Genomic DNA, 23,118 nt, shown 5'->3' with positions numbered 1-23,118 from the left:
GGATGCCCAAATCAGTTATCAGTTTATCGGGGATGTGGAATTCATTCATCTACGAAAATATGGTATGTGTCGATATTGAATTCATTGGTTTTTTCCAGTATGTGCCTTAGTACAAAGATCTGGTCTCTTGTTGATCGACCAGGCCTAAAACCACTTTGATATTTGCCAAGAAGCTCCTCTGAATATGCACTCAGGCGACCATATAAAATACTCGACAATATTTTGTATGCTGTATTAAGGAGGGTTATTCCCTTATAGTTTCTATATTCCAATTGATCACCCTTTTTGTGTAGCGGGCAAATGATCCCAATACACCACTCTTCCGGGATTTTTTCCTCATTCCAGGATCTCAGTATGATTATATATATATGATTAGTCAGGGTAGCACCCCCACATTTAATGAATTCCGCGGGTATACCATCACTTCCTGGAGATTTATTATTTTTTAGATGTTTTATTGCATCCCGTACTTTTTGAATTGATGGAGGCTCCAATGGTGTATTGTTGTTTGCTCCTGGGGGTGGTTGATTTGGATCTTCTACTTCGATAGTAAGTAGTTCTTAAACGCAATAACTAAACTCATTGCAGTATTGACTTTAACAAGACTTACCTTGTGTGTACAAAGTAATATCATTTTAAATAGTTCCAGTCAGGATATAGAGCCTGTAACACACACGGGGTGTAAAAAATGGTTATATATTTATACATTTTTTGTGGACTTTGTTGATACAGTTGATTGGCGGGCCCTTTTTTACGTTGACTGACTTGGGATTATCTACTAAAGTCCTGAATTTGTTAAAAAGTATATTCGCGAATACAAAATCAGCAATCAATTTGTTAAAAAGTATATTCGCGAATACAAAATCAGCAGTCTGGTCAAAGGAAGATCTATCCGAATGGTTTGACTGTAATGTTTGAGTTAGACAGTTATGTTTGTTAAATCCATTACTGTTTGCGCTTTTTTTGAATGACGTACATTGGGAGGCGGTTTAGAGATAAATGGTTTTATTATAAGACTTTTATTATATGCAGATGATTTGGTTTTGATGGCAATCTGATGCAATAAATGAACTGAAAAAATACTGCAGGATATGGAATCTAAAATGGTAAATCCAAAATTCTTGTATTCAGAAGAGAAGCTGGTATGATCAGGGAATCTTGGAAACTGAATGATCAAGTATTAGAGCTAGTGAACAACTATAATTATTTGGGAATGATAGTAACACATAAGTTGTCGATTAAAGCTCATCTAAAAAAGCGCCAGAGTTTGGCAAAAGTAGCGATTCACACGGCTTGAGGTAGTTTAGTGTCTAAGGCTAAGACTTATGGTTCTCAGGTATGGGGTCTTTTTGGGTACGATGAGGTGGAAATAATCCAAAGTTTTTATATAAAAAAAAATGTTTTTTTTGTCCAAGGTATTGTCCTAACTTTATTGTTAGATTTGGAGACAGGTACTGCTATAGTCAGTCTATATACAATGAGTTTACATAAAAAATAGATTACAAAAATTCTAGGATATTCTAATGATAGGTTGCCAAAATTTTTTTTGAAAGAAATGATACGAGCAAGGTGTGGCAGGTGGAAAGATTGAATAATCATGGGAGAAAATTTGGTATTGAGGTATGGTGTGAATGGAAATGTAGTGATACCTGGCTTAGTATGATTGAGAGTATGATAGAAAAGAAGAAGGAGGAGATACAGTGTCAAGCTGAGAATGGGTCGCTCGAATCAAATTTTTGTTTACACTACAAAGAACTGCGGGAAGAAGGAGTAAACATGCATTATCTTCTGTAAAATAGAAAATTTTGGGGACATTCGATGGCTGTTCAAATTAAGATGTTAAGATGTGGCTATATTTAAATGATCGAGCTGGCAGAAATGATGAAAGAAGGTTTTGCTAGTAGATTACAGAAGGTGAGTTAGTAGGTTACTGTAGGAAGCATGGCCGTATAGGTATGAGTTAGTAAGCCTATTTGATAACTAAATCGATTAGCATGGTGTTAGTTCAACAGGATGAAAATATTAAAATTATCATTAATAATTTTTTTGCGTATAGCTATTACTTTTTTATCTATCTTGTTTATCTTGACTATCTTGTTATTATTATTATACAAACAGCTTTTACTCTCTCTAAGGGACAAATTCACTCATTTCAAATGCATGTTATTCCTTACTATTTTATATTATTATGATTGTTTAATCTAGTGCGAAGTCTTACTTAGTAGGATGACTATAACATTTATATGAATATTTATTTAATTTATTATTTATTAATTTTAATGACCTTGTTAGATAAAATTAGCCTTAGTATAATTTTTTGTATATTAAAGAATCTTATATACTAAAACGCTAAGCCCTTTTCTTGTCCACCACTTTACTCAAAAACCATATTAGATAATTAAAATATTTTTTCGGAATATTATTAGTATTACGTATGAGATTGTCAAGATATACTTTTGGTACAAAAAATTACTTCCGGTTTTGAGATGACCGGAAGTTAAAATTTACTTTAAGTTTTAGACCCCACAATGTATATATGGATCGAAAGGCCTCGAGACGAATCTAAATATGTACTTCCGGTAAAACGTCAAGATAGAGCAAATCTGATACCGGATTCGTGATCAGCATGCAAAATTAACTGCTAAATGATATCCATGTCGACATTTGATGAACTAAAAATTGCATTCCGGTTTTGAGGTCGACTTCCGGTTTCGTTTTTATTAGTCAAATCAATATAGAATTCAACGTAGAGTTCAAAAATGTAAGTTCACGAAATTATCATTTATAGTTTTTGAGTTATTGATAAAAATATTTTTACTTCCGGTCGATTTTTTTAAATTATAAAACTTTTTTTTATTAAGACTTTTATTTTCTTATTAAGTTTATCAATTATTTCACTTAATTAGCTTGAAATTTTATTTTAAAAAAAAAATGAATTACTCCTTTTCTCACAAATTTTGTTTTTTCCCATGGACAGCTATATGTGGCAATGTCTCGATCCCGCTCATTTGATGAAAAGTTTTCAGAAAATGGAGACATTGTAACAAAAAACATTGTTTTCGACGAAATATTTCGTGATATTTAATACACTTTTTACTTGCATTATTATTGATGAATGTTATGTATATTCTTGCTTATATTGTTTGTATTGATCTCTTAATTTTTCTCGCAAAATAAAAATTTCATTTAAAAAACTCGATGTCGAGTTGGTCCGCTAGTAATATTTGTTTACCAACCCTCCTGATAGCATGTGCCAAGGAGAACAAATATCGCTAAAAGAGAATATTGTATTGTATTTTTTATAATGAGAAATAAAAAGGCATTATTGGTTGATTGATTGATTGTTTGTAGACCCAGTAGAAGCAGAGTTGTAGCTCATGAAAAGTAATATTCCAAATTGAATTATTTCAACGTGAAATAACCATAAATAAAGCACTTTTCGGGGAAACCTCGCCAAAACTTTTTAAAAGTGTTTAGAAAAAGCTTTATTTTTTTTTTAATTTCTAGCGTCAAAACTAAGTGAGTTATGCTCAAAATAAAATTGGTCCTTTTTTTTTTAACGAAATTAATCTTCATCGCTTTACAGTTTACTTTATTTATGTATTGTTTATATCATCTGTAACTTTAACTAGTTAAAAGTGGTTATTTTTGAAAAAAATTGGTTTTAAATAAAAAAAAAATTGCTTTTTTTCAAAATATGTACTACAAAATTAATCCCTTTCCTGCCTAAAAACCTTAGCAAACTGTTGATCTCTGTACCTGTACTTCTAAATAGATGTACCAGGCGACAAAAAATTCTTTTCTTTTAATCTTGAGCCAAGCAATTCTGATTTTTCCTTTATTAAATCCAAATCTCTTATAATGTCGTCTAACTCAGCTTGTGTAAACTGTGGTTGTAAATTTTCTGAAGGTCACTGAAATTGACCATCACTTTCTGGACCAATTTCATCACATTATGATTCACTAGTATTCAGGTCCATGCTCTACCAGCCGAAAAGCAGACGGGAGGTTACGATAAACAATCACTTTATTATTTTTAGAGTTATATCCAGAATCTAGAAACATCGACAGTAAAAAAATAACACTCATTTGAATGATTTTTTTGCTCTTTCCATACCATAGACACTGCAAATCTGAAAGCTTTTTTCTTTCTTCGACCCCTTTCTTAGATCCTTAACACAAAGATAACATACATTGTGAGGAACCCAACCTTTGTATTGTAGTTATGTTACCAAGCAAGTAACATTAGATTTCTGTGCTCGTTAAACAAAATAAAATGTAATTATGCAATTTTAAATGTTAAATTGTGAAAGAAAGGTGGGCGATACAGCATTTTTAATATGATTTTTGGACTGAGCACACTAAAACACATAAGATAGAGGTAATTGAATCAAAAAAGTTTTTTCATCCTTGGCCTGTGATATTCATGAAACGATTAAGAAAAAAGATAACGAGACGGGAAACAAAATATTCTAGCTTTGATGTCTGAAGAAGTTTTGTTTTAAAAATAGAAAAGAAAGATGGTATTAAAAAATTAATATATTACATATATAGCATTTTATGAATAAAAACACTATACATAATATATTCTTTTGTAGTAATAAACTTAAGTTGTAAATCTTTATTAATAATTACACATTCATAAACTATGAAAAAAACGTTAAAAAGGCAATTAAATTACCGTCATATTATAGTTGAATAAGTTTGTCTTACAAAACTATTGCTTTTATGGATTACTAAACAATGCAAAAACAAGACGCCTGTCGAAAATAGAAAGTGTGACTACGATAGATTTTGCAAATCCGTAAAATAGTAAATTAAAAATAAAAAAAAAACTAAATACATACAGTTTAGCATTATTACTAAAAAAAAAATTAAGAAAAAAATTAGCGGTGCTATCAATTGCGCAAGTAGCAATAGTTAGAGTGCCCGCCGGCAAATTTTTTAGAGATTTATACTCTCTTGAAACTTCTTGTACGGCTTCCTTAGAGCAAGTCTACCACAGTTTTCGTCTGTGACTTTTTTTGGTTTGGGGGCGTTTTCCCCCTATATTTTCCGACACATGACCGTTTCACAACATGTGCAAAAATGATACATACTCTTGCCATATTTATTGAATGGCTTGATTTCAGTGAATAATAAAAGGAAATAATATTCTCTGACGCCATAGATGGGATGGTAAGGGTGTCCACCCCCCCAAACATGACCGAAAAACGGTCACTGCAAAAAAGTGATAAATAACCAGCTAATTTTTTCTGTATGCCTTGCTTTAACGAGAAAACTAACGGTTCTATTATTGTCTGACACCAAGAGCAAGCCCTTTTTCCAATCTCTAAAATTATTAATAACATTTTTTTTCAAATTCTTTAATAAATAGGTGTTTTTTTTTAACATATATTTATTACAGCAATCATTGTTGAATTATAAAGTAGAATGTTTAAATAATAAATAAATAATAATAAAATAAATAAATAAATGTTTAAAAAACGAAAAAATTATCTTTTCAAATCAAATCAAATCTCACTGTCTGTTTGCCTTGAAAATTGTAAAAGGCAGAGATCTAGGTATTAATCTGAATTTGGTTTCGAACACTTAGAAATCTTCGGTTTTCTAAGCTTTTGTCTTTATTTTCAGTTGTGTCAGTCTATAATAATAGGCAGAGAATAAAAAAAGAAAATTTAACTATCTAACTGTATAATAATTTGTGTACATAAATTTTGTCATTTTGTAATACGTTATAGTAGTTCCTTTTTAAAATATTGGTTTTTTCATTTCTGTGATTGGATGACGTAAAGCCTTGAGGTTATTTATCAATTTGAAGTAGTCTTTAACAAAAAAAAGTTTTGATTCTTTATTAATTAAAAATAAATATAAGTAAAATTTTTTCCTAAATAACCACATTAAGAAAGTAAAAATAATCAAAACAATTGTCACCCAACGTGTGGGGCAAAAGCAGACAAAGTGTACTGGAAAATATATAATTTCTTACAGGATTTTTCTAATTTTTTTTCACTGTCAAATTTCGACGAATTTAGTTTTGATTTTTATTACTCAAACCTTTTTCGCTTTGAATAATTTTTTACATTCAATTTAAATTGATCAACATTCGTGGGGAATAGGCAAAGATAATATTTTAATTGGTTTCGACTGATGACAACTTTCGAAGAATGTTGTAGCGAGGAAGAAATAGAAAATGTATATAGAAATGTATGTAAATAATAAAATTGCAGAAACAACAATCAAGGAGAGTAGCACAGAAATGTTAACAATGGATAGAATATTACAAATGCTACAAATACAAGAATAAAACAGTAAAAGATAAGCAGAAAGAATAAAAAAACCTACAGGCGAAACCAGTAAAAGACAAGATCTAGGTTTTAAACAAATGGAACAGAGACTATAGCAGCATAAAGAGGAGGTACAAATGTTTATACAACAGGTAAAACATGAAATAGAGCAGAAAACAAAGGAAGTTAGCCAAAATTTAAAAAAAAAACATACCAAGAAACTACAGAAATTGGAGAAACATATAGAACGTAATGACGAGGAAATAGAGGATTAATTGGAAAAAATAGATAAGAAATTATTGGAAGTAAAAACAACATTATACTGGAGAACGAAGACAAGCGATTATACACAATGGAGCAGAAAATAAGGTCCAGTTTGGCGGGAATATAAAGAAACAGCACTCAGTTCCATTTATTAGGTGGCTGAAAAATAAAAAAAAAGAGGATTTAAAGATTTTGAAGAGGCTAAGGATATGATAAGGAATCATTTTAAGGAAGGAGCAACATTATGGTTCGAGAGTAAGCAAAATGAGTTACAAGATTAGGAAGATTTTTAAAGGAAATTTTTTAGTTATTATTGGAGAAAAAAGAAACAGATGGTCGTGAATAGTGAACTACAAAATGGGAAATATAACGAGAAACTAGGAATATCCGAAAAAAGATATGCGTTACTAGTATACGCCAGTGGGCAATATTTAAATTATAATTATCTGGAAGAACAGCTAGTTGAATAGACAGCAAGATATTTTGACAATACAATGGAAGACCATGTCACCTTGCAAGCATATAGGGACATGGACAGTTTATGCCAGTTCTTAGCTGTAACAGAGTCCCGAAGAAAAGAAAAAAGGACAGGTAGGCAAACGGAAAACAATGGGAACAATAAAAAAAACCGCACACTCAACTACAGACCGGCTCGTAGTGACAATCCCTACCGATACAATGGATATGGGGATAATGGAGGACGAAGACATTCAAACAATTTTCATTAAAATAGATATCAGAAGAACAGAAATGGATATCAGCGAAATAGATTTCAAAACAATGGGGAAAATTATAACAGTCAATCATATCAGCCAAATCCAGGACGGGAAAACTTTAATAAAGGAAACCAATATAACAAAAACAATGGACAAGGAAGAACACAAAACAGAGAAATAAACAACCTACGTTTAATCAGAGAAGGAGAAGATGAACAAGGACATCAAGAAATAGACAATGAGGAAGTAGAAAACAATAGAACAGGGCCGTTTTTTCGGAAGGGCACTTACTAAAAACAGTGATAAAATTGAATTCAGGAATATATATATATATATATATATATATATATATATATATATATATATATATATATATATATACGAGGCATGTATTTTAAGTAAGTACCGTTTTGCGATTCCGCCGCCACAGCGGTACGGTCGGCATTCCGCGCATGAGCGCTGGTCTACGCACTGACGCCATTACAGTCTGATTCTTCATTGTATACTTGTTTACTCCAGTGTTTAAGATGCCTCCAACAATCGTGAGTCACGCTGATTGTGAAGTACAGGCTGTTATTCGATTTATTAGTGCTAAAGGCGTAAAACCGATTGATATTCATCGTGAGATCGTTAAAGTTTACGGACAAAACATTACGAGTGATGGAATGGTAAGGAAATGGGTGAGAGCATTTAAAAATGGCCGCACAAATGTGCATGATGAAGAACGGAGTGGGCGTCCTTCGGTCGTTAATGAAAATTTGGTGCAGAAAGTGGACAAAAAGGTGAGAGAAAACAGACGTTTTACAATTTCATCATTGTCCGACTGCTTTCCTCAGTATTCTCGTAGTGTTTTGTATCGCATTGTTACCGAGAACTTGAATTACCGGAAATTGTGTTCACGTTGGGTTCCAAAAATGTTGACGGATTTGCACAAAACCCAACGTTTAGGCAGTGCATTGACTTTCCTTAAGCGGTACCACAGTGAAGGTGAAGATTTTTTAGACCAAATTGTTACTGGTGACGAAACGTGGGTGGCCTACGTCACACCAGAATCGAAACAACAATCCATGGAATGGCGACATATATTATCACCCAAAAGATTGAAGTTTAAGCAAACAATTTCTGCCCGGAAAATCATGTGCACAGTTTTTTGGGACAGAAAAGGAGTATTGCTAGTGGAGTTTCTGCCTCTTAATGAGACAATCAATGCAGCGTCTTATTGTGAAACATTGAAAAATCTGCGTCGTGCAATCCAGAACAAAAGACGTGGCAAGTTAAGTAAGGGTATCGTTTTGCTGCATGACAATGCCCGTCCACATGTGGCTAATCAGACCAAAGATCTCATCAAATCATTTAAATGGGAAACTCTAGATCATCCTCCATACAGCCCTGATCTGGCGCCCAGCGACTACCATTTGTTCCAACACTTGAAGAAACACCTGGGCGGTCAGCGTCTTCAAGACGATAACGAAGTCGAAACATTTGTGATGCAGTGGTTAACAAGTCGGGCGGCAAAATTTTATCAGAAGGGTATTCAAAAACTGGTGCCACGTTATGACAAGTGCCTCAATATTCACGGAAATTATGTAGAAAAGTAGATTAAGGTACAGGCTTTCATGTAAAAATAAAATTATTGCCATATCTTTGCACGTCTTTTTTAAATTCCAAAACGGTACTTACTTAAAAAACACGCCTCGTATATATATATATATATATATATATATATATATATATATATATATATATATATATATATATATATATATATATTAAACTTAGGGAATTTATCACTTTAGCGAGAAAAAAGATTAAATACGTGCGCAATAATTTGGTTATGCTACATGGATATATTAAAAATAAAAAGGTAAATATACTTTTGAACACTGGTTCAGAGGAATCATTCGTTAATAAACAATTGATAAATGACTTAGGACTAAATTATCAAAAGTATAATATTTCTCGAATAAAGTTATGAAGTGCGAATTCAAAAAAGATTTCGACTACGAAAGAGGCTATTGTTTTGACATTGAGAATTAAAATTATGGAATATTTGATAAATTGTTTCATAATTGAGGACATGAAATATGATATTGTTATTGGAGTGGATGAATTGGATAAGTATGGAACGAAAATTAATTTTGCACACAAATATATAAAATTTGGAGGGAATATAATGGAACAAGGTTTGATGGAAGAAGAAGAGGAGCAAAAAGTCAGAACAGGGCCAAATAAGGTGGGTACATTAATGACTAACAAGAAAGAAGAAAGTAAAGAGGAGGAAGTAGAAAAGGACGCAGGAAATGATGTAGATGTTTTGACAACACTATTGAAATTAAAGGAATGAGAAGTGTGGTATAGCAAAAGATGGACACCGATAAAATAAAAGAGGGGAAGAAAAGGAGGTGAAAAAATAGGAAGGAAATAAGTGTAACGCTTATACAGGTGGACACAAGTGTGTCGCCCCGTTCCATAATCAGTTAAATCCAAAATTTAAAAAAATGGACGTTATGATTTCAATGAATTCTTTGTTAGTCTCCTTACATGTGTGTATCTTCAAACTGTTCCAAACTTAGTTACATTGCGTTGAAAATACCGGCTGAAAAGTTCGGACTGTTCCAAAAGCAGTTAAATGTATTCGGTGGTCGGTTTCAAAACCAGTTAAATCTGTCACGGTGTCAAAACAAGTTAAAAGAAATACTAAACCCACATGACCATGAGTTCGGTGCCACAGCCACTGTTAGTTACAAATCGACCACCGAAGCAGGTAGTTAAACATTTTTTGTGAGAAATAGAAGCGCTTGTATTGTAGTATTGAGACAAACCTAAAAGCATAACACTATTTTTTTTTTTCAAAACATTAAAATAAACCATAATAGGTGCTTTTACTGGACGATACAGTTCTTAATATCATGGAGGGGCCAGCGGAAAATCCTGAAATCGTTGATAATGTTGAAGTAATAGCAGAGGCAACTGGTTCTTTGGCTAAAAAACGAAAAAGCAATCCTTCCACTTGAAAAAAAACCATTGCAAAAGTATCTAGGTAAGTTAATTGTAATTATTATAATAAAAATTTATACAGTGTTTCGTCAATATGCCAACAACCTTCATTATTTTACAGTGACGTAGAAGTTATTGGGATAAAAACCCAAAATTTACTCTGTATCTGCGCCTCTGGAAATGATCAATTTAGAAAAAAAATGCTTGTTTTATCAAGTAGTACTAGTATACAAACTTTCATCATATCTACAGTAGGTACTAAAATTTTAAGAGATATCGGCAAACAATACAAAAAAAGTATCTCAACAACGACACATTTTGAATGGTATGTTAACATAACCATTTTTAATGTTTTTTAGAGGTATACTTTTATCCCCTGAAATTTATTGGCACATTTACGAGACACCTTTTATAATCCGTTATTATTCGTCTTTACTTATACCTTTAGATTCAGGCTAATCTTTCCTAAACTCTCATAACGTCAACTACAGCGAAAGCGATTAGGTAACTGAAAGTGTAACAAATTTGTTTTTTTAGGCACCGTCCAAAGGGATTTCCTCAAATGCCAAACTGCAAACATCCAAGCAAAAGCAAGTATCGATGCTCAGAGCTTTCCTTGCAAGACGTAACAAAAATCCATCGCAGATATTACAAAGATGCGGACCTACAATCGAAGACACAATTTATTCTGCAACATGTTATGGTTTTTTCTGCAAAAAGAACCCGGATTCCAGAACGTACCTCAAAAAGAATGGTAAGCACTAGTTTCTACTTACCTAAGCAAAGACACAATAAAACAGAAAATATTAAAGTGTGTCGAGCGGCATTACTTGCAATACTCCAAGAAAGTCGAAACCGGGTGCAGTTACTTTGCCAAAAATTTCTTCAGACGGGTGTACTCCCATCTGAAACTCGTGGAGGAGCCCGCCACGTTGAAAAGTTTAACACAAAGAAAGAAAGCATCAAAACTTTTATTAAATCTTTTGTACCAGTGCAGAAACACTACTGTAGAGCAAAGAACAAACACAGACAATATCTTCCGAGTGAACTGAGCATTAAAAAAATGTGGTATATGTACAGTGAGCAACATCCAACTCCCAAATTAACATGCAAGTATGATTTCTTCAGAAACGTGTTTGCCACCAATTTTAATATCGGGTTTGATGCCCCATACACTGATAAGTGTTCTACATGTATACGACTTGAATGCGAGACAGCAACCGAAAAGGATGGTGACAAACGAGCAGCTTTAAAATTGGAGTTGAAAGTCCATAAAGTTCGTGCTGAGAAATTTTATATGTTCTTACGAGAGAACAATGATAACGAGCTTGTGTTCAGCTATGACTGCCAAAAAAACTTGGTGTTGCCTAAAATACCTGATCAGGCTGCGTACTATATGCGTCAGTTGTATCTTTATAACTTTGTTATATGTGAGGGGCACTCCAAAGCCACACGAAATTGCCACAACACATTCTCCTATCTTTGGACAGAAAACCAGTATCAAAAGGGATCCAATCAAATAGCATCTGCTTTGTACCATAGATTACAGAACTCGAACTTTGAAAATGTCACCACAGTCAAACTCTTTTCTGATGGTTGTGGGGGACAAAATAAAAACACCATTGTTGTTGGTATGCTTATCAGTTGGTTTATTAAGGATGCTCCTCGTAACGTGAATAAGGTGGTACTATACTGTCCTGTAGTCGGACATTCGTTCATCCCGCCAGACCGAGTCTTTAAAATTTTAGAACGACAGTTTCAAAATTTCAGTGTTATCAACAATCCAGACGAATACACTGATATCATTAAAAATACCTGTACTGTGATAAAGCTGCGTGCAGACTGCTCTGTCAGTAACTGGAAGAGTGTCACAGAAGCTGTGGTAAAACCTCCAGGACAGTGGCATTTCCAATTTCAAAAAGCTAAAAAATTCATTTTCACACGATCTACAAGAAATCCAAACACAGCTTTGATCCAAGGAGAGGCCAACTACAACTTTGAAACGGGTGAGCCCAAGTCAGTTTTAAAAAGAGGAAAAGTTTTCGGAAATCAAGCTGTTCCGGAAATACCAGAAGGTGTGGCAGTTAAAGACGCGAAAATTAAAGATATAAAGTGTTTATTGGATCTCCATTATGGAACAGACTGGAAAAACAACCAGAAGTTAAAGTTTTTTGAGGAAATGTTGCAACAACCAATCGATCCTGTAGATGACGAAGAAGATGATTTTGAACTGAATGCTGAGGACGAATCTATTGATTAAAAAAATAGACACCAAATACTATTAAAAAAATGTACGAATAAAACTTTTCAGTAAAAATTGCTTCATTATTGTAACAATCTAACTAAAGCAAAAATTTTGCCCTCACAACAATATAATACTATGACATAATAGTTTCAAAAGTAGTTAAATCCTATTACTGTTCCAAAATCAGCTATAATAAATTTTTAATATTTTACAGTGCCTACATTTTTTCTTTAATTTTATACAATTTTTATTAGGAAAAAGCTTTATTTTTTAATTTTTTTTTGATAACAACTTTATCACGTTCCCTATGACGGTAGGTACGCAACTAGTTATTGGCCTATTCCCACAAATTTTTTCAAGTGGATTTAACTGATTTTGGAAATGGGTGACTCAAGTGTAGAACAAGATGAACAAGAAGAAGAGAAAGAAATTTAAAAGTCAGTACTGCGCCGAAAAAGGTGGGTAAAAACATGTCGGAAAAAGAAGTTAAAATATTGGATGATGAAGAAACTGTAGTTTTGGAAGTCGCAGAATGGGAGGAGGAAGAGAAGGAAGTTGAGTTCAATATGTGAAGACCTGAAATGCTAATCGATCTAAGTGCCATATTTACCAATTTTATTTTATTCCTGCAAAATGTAGAGCCTTTTGTGATAAATCTGAAATTAGTAGGGTTAATGGATAGGTTCTGGTTACCGGTATCACTATTCGATCCACATTTTTCACATTACCATACAAAACATATACCCTAACTCATTTCTTTTTGTTTTTTGTTGTTTTAACTCATTTCTTTTTGTTAGGGTATATGTTAGGGTATATGTACAAAACATATACCATAACTCATTTAAAAACCACATTAATTCTTTGCCCCGAGAAGAGTGTCACTACGGCCGTTCAAAGTTCCAAAAGGAGTACTTAAGCTCCGAATTGAACATGACTAGGCTTTTCGTCGCTTTTAAACAGAAATATCCAGTTAGTTTTGTAAGTGCCAAATTCTATCGAAAAGTATTTTTAAAAGACTTCCCAAATTTATCGTTCAAAAGACCAAGGGTAGACACTTGTAAAACGTGCGACTATCTTCATATTCAAACCAAAAACAGAGACTGCAGCAATTAAAGCCAAGACAGAACTAGAACTACATCATAAAAAAAGTGAAAAAGCCTTGATTGTATTAAAAAAAGATGCATCTCACAGCACAATGCCTAATAGTGGAGTGTGTTGTGTGGTGATTGACCTTCAAAAGGTATTTCCTCTTCCGAAACTTAAACATAGCGATATGTATTATTTAAGGCAATTATCTTGCTACAATTTTAATATTCATATTACCAATACCAATGACGGTATTATGAGTATATGGCATGAGGGCCAATCAGAGAGAGGAGGGAGTCAGATGGCTTCCTGTATATTGCAAGCCTTAAATACAGGTATGCTGCCGGCTTACAAGAAAAAACTTGTTGTATGAAGTGACAACTGCGGTGGTCAAGTCAAAAACCGTATAATGGTTTTCTTGTACATTTACATAGTATCTTTGGGCCTATTTAAGTCTGTAGAGCATAAGTTCTTGGTACCTGGTCACAGCTTTTCTGCAGCAGACCGGGACTTCGCAGTTATAGAAAAGAGATCTAAGGTAGCAAAAATGCAAACTGTTATAGATGTGGAAAACGTAATTAGATCTGCCAGACCATCAAGACCATTCCGACTGCTAAGCATAGATAGATTTTTTAATTTTGACGAAGCATCTGCAATGTGTATCAACACTAAAGATTTAATGATATCCAAAGTGTAGTATTTCAAGATTGATAAAAACGAACCTGGCTACGTACTTACCAAGAAAAACTTCAGCGAACTGTATGTGTTTGACAAAAAATGCTACGTCCTCAAGAAAAATATTTCTATTGAATAAATAGCTTCCATGGAGCTTACTACTCTACCAACAAAGGGTTCACTAGCAGAAAACAAAAAAGGACTTGAGAAGCATGTTAGGTTTCATTGATTAAAAAAACAGAGATTTCTACTATGAAATACTCTGTGATGGCACTTAGATCTTTAAAAAGTAAAACATACCAATGGACTTAGATCTCTTAGAAGTGAAACATATCAATGGACTTAGATCTGTTTGAAAAAGTATATGGTTAACACGCGTTTTCTCTGTTTCGTTTTTGTAAAACTGTACAAAAATTACAAAACCATCTATTTACATTAACTTGTTTGATTAAAATCACCTTTTGTAAATAAAATTGTATTCTGTTTACTTTTCCCAACAATTTCACTTTTGGCACTTAGCTTTTCAGGTCTTCATGTGTATAAAAACGAGGAATTACGAGAAGGAAGAAAAGACATCAATAGTTTGTGGAGAAGAAATGACGTATGACTTAAAAAAACTATTGGCAGAACATACGGGATTAATCAATACAGAAAATAGAGTTGAGACGAGAAAGTATTTTGCGTCTGAAAAAATTCTCATACCCAGGGTAGGGAAGCAAAAAAAAAAGAAAATCCAACTAACTGTATAATAATTTGTATACATAAATTTTGTCATTTTGTAATACGTTAAAGTAGTTCGTTTTTAAAATATTGGTTTTTGCATTTCTGTGATTGGATGACGTAAAACCCTGAGATTAATTTGAGATAGCCATACAAGACGATGCAAGTATGCAAATACGAAGAAAATACTTGGCGATGTTTTAATTAAAATTCTACAAAACAATAATCAGAAATTAAACGCGGCATAGGCAATAAACAGACAAGTGATAATATCTAAGAAATATTAAGAAACAAATCTTAAAATTAAACAAAAGCAAAAAAAAGTGAAAAAATGATTTAGTTAAAAAAACCCATTAACTTTTGATCACGCAGGAAAATGATTTAAATAAAAAAAATGTGTTTAAAGAATATATATATATATATATATATATATATATATATATATATATATATATATATATATATATATATATATATTTATATATTATTATTATTTACTGAAAATCTCACCCTTCCGTATTCTTTAAAATATAATCCGCAGTGGGAAAATTTGTTTAAAGTTCCAAACACAAATTGTACACACAAACTCCGTATAATAAAATAACTTCACTGACGTAGTTCTTCTTCGTATTTTCACTAGTTTTCGTCTCGGCGACCTTTACAGTCGCGTGCGCGTTTTGCGATTGTTTCATGGCACTCGGCGATCAGCTAGGATTACTACCATCAAGAATGCTGCAGCGGCGACGCCGTCTTTCATGTCCTGTTTCCAGTTAAACAAAGCCGGAAAAATGCTCCCTTTACGTGTACCCCTAAGGGATTATGGTCAGAAATTAGTTCAATTCGAGTTAATGTGATTTTGTAACAAGGTGGATGTGTTAAGTGCTGTACGTGGTTTCTTTTTGTAATTGAATAGTAATTTTAGGAATATTTTAATAATATTTCTAAAATTATTAAAAAATTAACTTTGAAAGATAAATATCATGGAAATTTACCAAATAAAGTATCGTCCGTCTAGAAAGTATGTAAAAATTAAGAAAATATTGATAAAATTATTTTCTCTTGTTCTTCTTCTTGTTTATGGGTCACGTAAAATGGATGCAGGAAGACCTTTCCCCCAAGAAAATCGTAAGGCACGTACCAACGGAAAAAGACCAAAAAAAAAACCCAGATTTTGATATATCGAATAGGTGAATAAAACCTAAAAACCTTAAAAATCACCAACTGGAAGCGTAAAACCCATAATAGATCGGAATGGGGAAAGATCTTAGAACAGGACAAGTCCCACGAAGGGTAGTCGTACTACTGATATGATGATGAACTAAATACCATTTCTTAAAGGGCGATAAATTACTAACTTAAAAATATTATGTGTTTATTGACCTGACGATAATTATACATAATTTAAAAATATTAATAATAGATAGAATAGAACACAAAAATAAACATGGTATTTTAGTAAAAATAAAGATTATAGACTTGCTTGAATCACCCTGTAAATTTAGGTTTAAAAAGCGCATATTTGAATTCAAAGCAGACGGTTCTCATCGATTTTTATAATTTTCTAAAATAAAATTAATAAAATAAGAATAAAAAATCATTTTATTCCATAGGCGATATCCACACTGTATAATATATATATATATATATATATATATATATATATATATATATATATATATATATATATGTAATAAATGTAGTTCACTATTATAGTGGAGGTGGAGGGTTCTCAGTTAAAAGTTGGAAAATAAAAGAAAGAATATCGGCTAGTTCATCCATTTATTCAAGACGTTTCGTGTATTAATTTATATACATTATCAGTTCATCTAAAAATTAGTTAAATAAGCAAACATTCATAGATAAAAAAAAGGCACATGGTTTACCTTATAAAAGATAAGCAGCTTATTAATATGGAAATGAAGAAATAGCTTAACTTATGAACCATACAGACTACAATACAAAACATTCAGTTTTATGTAAGAAAAAATAGAACCATTGTTAGTTAACTTTTAGCAGTATTATTCAATAAAGTTGTTGCAAAGTAGTAAATGACAAATTTGATTTAATATTACCAATGACACACCATACAGTGTTCGCTAAAGGTTAATTCGGATGAGGCTTATTCAACAGATATAGATATATTGTTTGAAAGTGTATGAGCAATTTACGAATGCATTCGAATCAAAACTTAGGTCATTTGTAGGAGTATTCCAATTAGCAAAAAAATCTTGTTACTCTCTTTATACACGGTAGGTTAAGCGATTAACCGTGAGTAGTTGATAGATGGTAGGTCGTCCTTGTCTAAATCCTGACTGATATTCCCCGATGATCTTTTGTGCTAGGGATTGTAGTGGTTAAGTATACTGCTATATATATATATATATATATATATATATATATATATATATATGTATATATATATATATATATATATATACATATGCACTGAAACCTTTCAATTTTATAGTCATAGTGTCTATTTTTCTCAAATCTTTTGTAATGATGACGTCGAATCTGTCAAGATTAATATTTTGTTTATCTTATTTGAATCTGCGTATAGTATCGCTTGGTAAATTACATAGAGTTTGAGAGAGTTTGAGAATTCTATGTTTGAGAATTCTATGTGCTGTTCTACGCGTAGAATGCGTAGAATGGGGAAAGAATGTGAAATTCTCATGACCGTCAAAACTAAAAAGTTGGAATATCTAGGTCATGTAATGAGAAATCAAGAACGTTACGGCCTTCTCCAGCTGATTCTCCAAGGGAAAGTAAATGGTAAGAGAGGACCGGGAAGAAGACGCATTTCCTGGCTTCAAAATTTGCGAAAGTGGTATAACACGACTACCACTGAACTGTTCCGCGCTGCAATAAGCAAAGTGAAGATAGCCGTGATGATCGCCAACGTCCGGAACGGATAGGCACTTTAAGAAGAAGAAGATGTGCTGTTAATTATTGCCACTCCGACTCCATTTTCAGTTTTAGACGCGTCTGTATAGTATACTGTGTAATCGGACGGGTAGTTAATTAGACTCTTTGAAGAGTTGTGTGATACGATTAGGGTTGGTGCTATTTTTTGTAATTGTAATAGACTGCAATTGACTGTTGGAATTTTTAAAATCCAAATATTTTTGTATTATTTAAAGGTTTTAACGTTGCTATGCTGGCAGATGCATATACAACAAATCCGTAGTCAATTTTAGAACGAATTAAGGATCTGTATATCATGAGTAGTGTTTTACCATCGGCATCCCAAGTTTTGTGAGCTAGGTACTTTTCGACATGAAAAAACTAACTGCTGGATATGACTTTTTCAATTTAACTGTTGATCAAATATCACTCCTTCCCTATTCGAAAAGCCAACGAGTCAACACCTCGGCTTCTTCTAATAGTATTTCTAGTAAAAAAACTTGTCAGTTAATGTGATTTGTTATCAAGTTATTATTGAAAGTAAAAAGTTTTTTGTGAAACAACTTGGTATGTAAACTTTATAATTGATACAAACACACTAATAGGCCAGGTATTGGGCCTGATTTTCATTAAATATTTTGGCATCCAGAATATTTAAAAATACTTCTTTAACCCACCGTTCCAAGCTACGCAGCTGTTACCACATCAAAAATAACAAAACGTACACCGGCGGCCATACCATATCCTAGCAGAAAGCAAGCGATAGTATTAAATGCTCTTCCGGATACAGCTCTCTTCGATTACATTAAGGCGATCGGTGAAATCGTAACACCAAAGCGTATTACTCACGCTTCCCGCATATCCAACCAACGCATTTGCATCTTTCTTGCTTCTATTTCTGACGTCGATATTCTTCTTTAAAACAATCCCACCGTTTCCGTTAAAAATGAAATCGTCCACATCCGCAGACTCATTTCCCCAACTAAAAGATTGTTAATATCTAATGTATGTCCATCGATTCCAAATCAACTTATCGAGCAGGCATTAAAAAACGAACTTGGTCTGCAACTAGCCTCACCTTATCTCAGATTCGTACAGGCTCACCCGATGAAGATTATTCCCATATATTAAGTTTTCGACGGTCTATCTACATAATACCAGATAAAGAAAATTTCAAAATACAAACCTCCGTATTAATACATTTTGAAAACACTTCCTTCCGAATCTGCGTTACATCAGACAAACTAGAATGTTTCTTTTGTCAAAAAGCCGAACATACGGCTGAAACCTGCCAAAACCCACCGGATACCACTACCCACCCCCGTTTCGCCCAAGTACCTCATGAATTCACCAACAATAGCCCCACCGCACCTTCCGGCACCTCTCACACTTCTGACCCAAATCCTGCCTCCGACAATTTATCTAACATCACACCTCTACCTTTAGATTAACCTCAACCTACACCTCCTACTATCGCCCTCATCAAAAAAACCCATTTAACTGACTTAAGCCTCGATTCTCCTCCTTTAATTGCCATTTCAGATCGCACTACTCACACTCCAATCGAGCCACATCCCCTCGATGACAACTCCTTCCGGGCCCCCAAATCAGCCCCTAAAAAAAATCGAAAATCAAAGATATAAAACCATCAGCCACTATCAGCCCGTCTGCCCGCTTAATCATAGAAAATCTTATAGCAGCAAAGTCATCATCCTTTTCAATTAATTCGCTGGAACTAATTGGTTTCTTGGAAAATTCTTTCGACTGCCATGACCCCTTAGCTAAAGCATACCAATTTACTACGAACATTAACGCCCTTCTTGATGACCTCAAACAAATCTACCATAATATCTCTGATAGATCACTTAAAAATCGTATAACTCGCCTACCAAAAAAAATTAAGGCTACGATGAATCTAAATGATGTTATTGAGTTTCCATACTGTATCAAATGCTTGAGTTATGTCAAAGTAAATTGCCGTACATTTTTGATTATTTTTAAAAGCTTCGTGAATAGCGTTTTCTAGATCTATAACGTTGTTGTTTGTAGATTTGCCTGGTCTAAAGCCAGCTTGTTCGATGGTAAGTTGATCATTATGTTCTAGCTTCCTCTTTTAATCTTTTGTTGACTATTTTTTCCTTAACTTTACATGAAGCACATGTTAATGATATGGGACGATATGATTCTGGTTGGAATTTGGTTTAAGAATAGGAATAACAATGTCATTTTTCCAGATTTTTCCAGCCTCCTTCTATTGTTTGTAAGTTAAGAACTCGTTACTGTAATTTTGGCTGGATGAGAATTTTTGAAAGGTATCAGCTAGTTCATGTACTATATCCTGTGGATCAGTTAGTAACGCCCCTTCTTTTTCTACACTTACGATTTGTTGGTAAGTGTGCTGTCATGTTATTTTTTTAACTTTTTTTAAACCGATGCTATATTTGTGTTGCTGTTATTGCCAGATATGTATTTCTGCCAGGATTATTGTTTACTTTTTTTATGATTATCCTTGTTTTAGCTCTACATTTTTTGTACCCTGTTAATAGATCAATATTTTTGTACTTTTTGTATCGGTTCCAAATTGTTTTACTTAATTGAATATCGGCCTCACATCGTGTAAATTTCTATTTTTGTTCTTATGCAGAACTCGATTACTTAAATAAAATAAATTCACATTAGTTAAATTTACCTCATTTTTTAATGAAACATTGTTTATATACCTGCCTTTTCAAAAACCATGTTGTTCTACTATATTAGCTTCTGTAATATTTGTTAAAAAATTGTTAATAGTTTTGGCGTATATTTTATAGATTGCAATGAAAAGTGTGATCTCTGTATACTTTTTGCAATTTTTAAGTGCTGTCAATGATTTTAATGAACCTAAACATATTTTTCCCGAATTATTATGGAATATAACTTTAGACTCCGTTACAGAACACATAGAATTTTTTGTATATTGTCCTGTATGACGTCTTCTTCATTCTGTATGCGATACCATTTGAGTAGTGCGTCCCATTCTGATCTGTTCTATTTTGTATAGATTATTTTAAAAAATTACTATATTTAAATATTTTTTATAATAAGCATTAACTTATTTGTCAACCTTTAGTTTAAAACCCCTTACTTCATATATTTTTCTCTTATAACCAGCATACAATATTCCGGAAGCTAATTGAGTCATAAATTATACGAAAAGTATAAACTTGGACCTTTGTCCAGTTCAGCAATTTGATCATTTTGTTTGCACCGAATTATTAGATACAGCTAGCTCAGAACATGAACATGTAACTTTACAACTATCCCCTTAAGCGAAGTTTCAATTTCAGTTTGCCAATATTGAATTATGTGTACTGCTCGTTGTCCCGCAGGTAATGACCATTATCATTAATTTATCAGACAATCGTGATAAATACATTCATGTCGGCTATACAGATAATCTGTGTCCACTACAAGCATCGGTTCATTGTTACATTGTTACAAGACCTTGCTACATTGAAATATAAATTTTTTAATTTAACAAACCTACCAAATATGTACATTTTGAAAGAAAATATTAAAATAATAGATATGGACTGTTACTATTACAGTTTTTTTTAATTTTAGGAAGAAGTTTCACTACAACCTATAAGATCTATTTAGCTCAATTTTTCTTGTCATCTCAGTGATTACAGCAGCTCACACGGTTCTATTCTTCCCAGAAAGTTTAGTGTATACAGAGGCTTTATGTTGGGTGAATCCTCTTCTATCTCACGTGCTCTCGGATAAAGTGATCTGAAGTCCGATCAAGCTCAACAGTTTAAGGATACATGTATATAACTTTCACCCTCTACTTCATAGAATCTGCGCTGCAATCTACTGCATCCAATATTTTCACGTGCTCCCTCCACAGTATTATAGAAGCATTCCTGTTCAAATTCATATTCTTTACATTTCTACCACTACTAAAAATTTCTGCACTCGACACTTCTGTAGTTTTAGACCAGAATGTATATCAAGTGTAACCGTGCAGCATGATTTATGTGTTGTTTCAGTCTCATATCTCTCGTGTGCGGATGTTCATCTAAAAAGATACTTTTAAACTATATTTGGGTACGATCAGAAGTAATCAACACCATAATTTAGTCTCTAACCATTTAGTTATATATATATATATATATATATATATATATATATATATATATATATATATATATATATATATATATATGTTGAAATGATATTATTTAAAAAATTAATTTATAAGTTACACATTAGATAATATTAGATATTTGGTTATTTTAATAAGTTATATACTAGAGAATTTAATAAAAATTATTTATGTGAGGGCATTTTTGAGAAATTAGCATATAATAATTGTAAAAAGTTGTATTTTAATGTTGTAAATATATTTAAGTGAGCCATGTGCATAGGCAACCAACTATACAGTAAGTGACTGACAGAAATTAAGAATTTTTAGGAATATAAAGTGGGGTTATAATAATAATGTTAGTTTAAAATGTTTAATTTATATATATTTAATGATTTAAATGTTTATTCTGATCTGAAAAGCCTAAATGTCAACAAAATTATCAATAGAACATTAACGAATTCTCCAGAATGCAGAATTTGACCTGTGTTTATGTTGGAACATTCTGGAATAATGATTATGTCGGTGGATCGAATAGATACTTTTTTCGAGAACATCCATATAGAAGAAATAGAACTAAATCGAACATGATTTCTTACCAGATGGTTCTGGAAGATTGAAAAGATATAAATACCCGTGATTTGGATTCAAGATGGCCAGTTTTATTATGAAAGTTAGTAGAAGATAAACTCATTTAGTTAGTGAAGTCAATTTTTCAGAATTTTCAAGACAGTCAATCAGTTACAAATAGTCCAATTGTTTAATATAGTGAGTTAAATGAAGATTAAAAATTATGCACATTTATAATTATACACAAATAATTATTGAAGATTAAAAAAGTATATTAGAAGAATATTAGAAGGAATTAAAATTATAATATGATTGGAGATTAGTATAAATCAACTTATAATAATTGGATATTGGTATATGGAAAAGAAGAATAAATATAAATGCTGTTTTGTAAATAGTTTGTTTAAATTTTACATTGTCTATAGAATTTAATTAGTTTTATAAGAGTATCAATTTAAAGATAGTTTATTTTAAATTTACATTGGCTAGGTTAGATATATATGTGTGTTTCATAATAGTTATAAT

General features: G+C 32.4%; 1 protein-coding gene across 8 annotated transcripts in view; it reads right to left on the bottom strand.

The window, feature by feature from the left end:
• CAP (Cbl-associated protein) overlaps positions 1-23,118 on the bottom strand; it is a 573,660-nt gene that overhangs the window by 471,326 nt on the left and 79,216 nt on the right. For 7 of the 8 annotated variants that reach the window (XM_072537966.1, XM_072537968.1, XM_072537971.1 and 4 more), the window contains exon 1: positions 15,501-15,674. The exons of the other annotated variant lie outside the window; for it this stretch is intronic. The gene's annotated coding sequence lies outside the window, so the exon portion shown is untranslated. Of the gene's footprint in view, positions 1-15,500; positions 15,675-23,118 lie in introns of those variants that run through there. 8 annotated transcript variants of the gene reach the window in all.

Source organism: Diabrotica undecimpunctata, chromosome 7, assembly GCF_040954645.1.
Source record: "Diabrotica undecimpunctata isolate CICGRU chromosome 7, icDiaUnde3, whole genome shotgun sequence".
Classification (NCBI taxonomy): Eukaryota; Metazoa; Arthropoda; class Insecta; order Coleoptera; family Chrysomelidae; genus Diabrotica; species Diabrotica undecimpunctata.
This window is presented reverse-complemented; position numbering and strand designations above follow the sequence as displayed.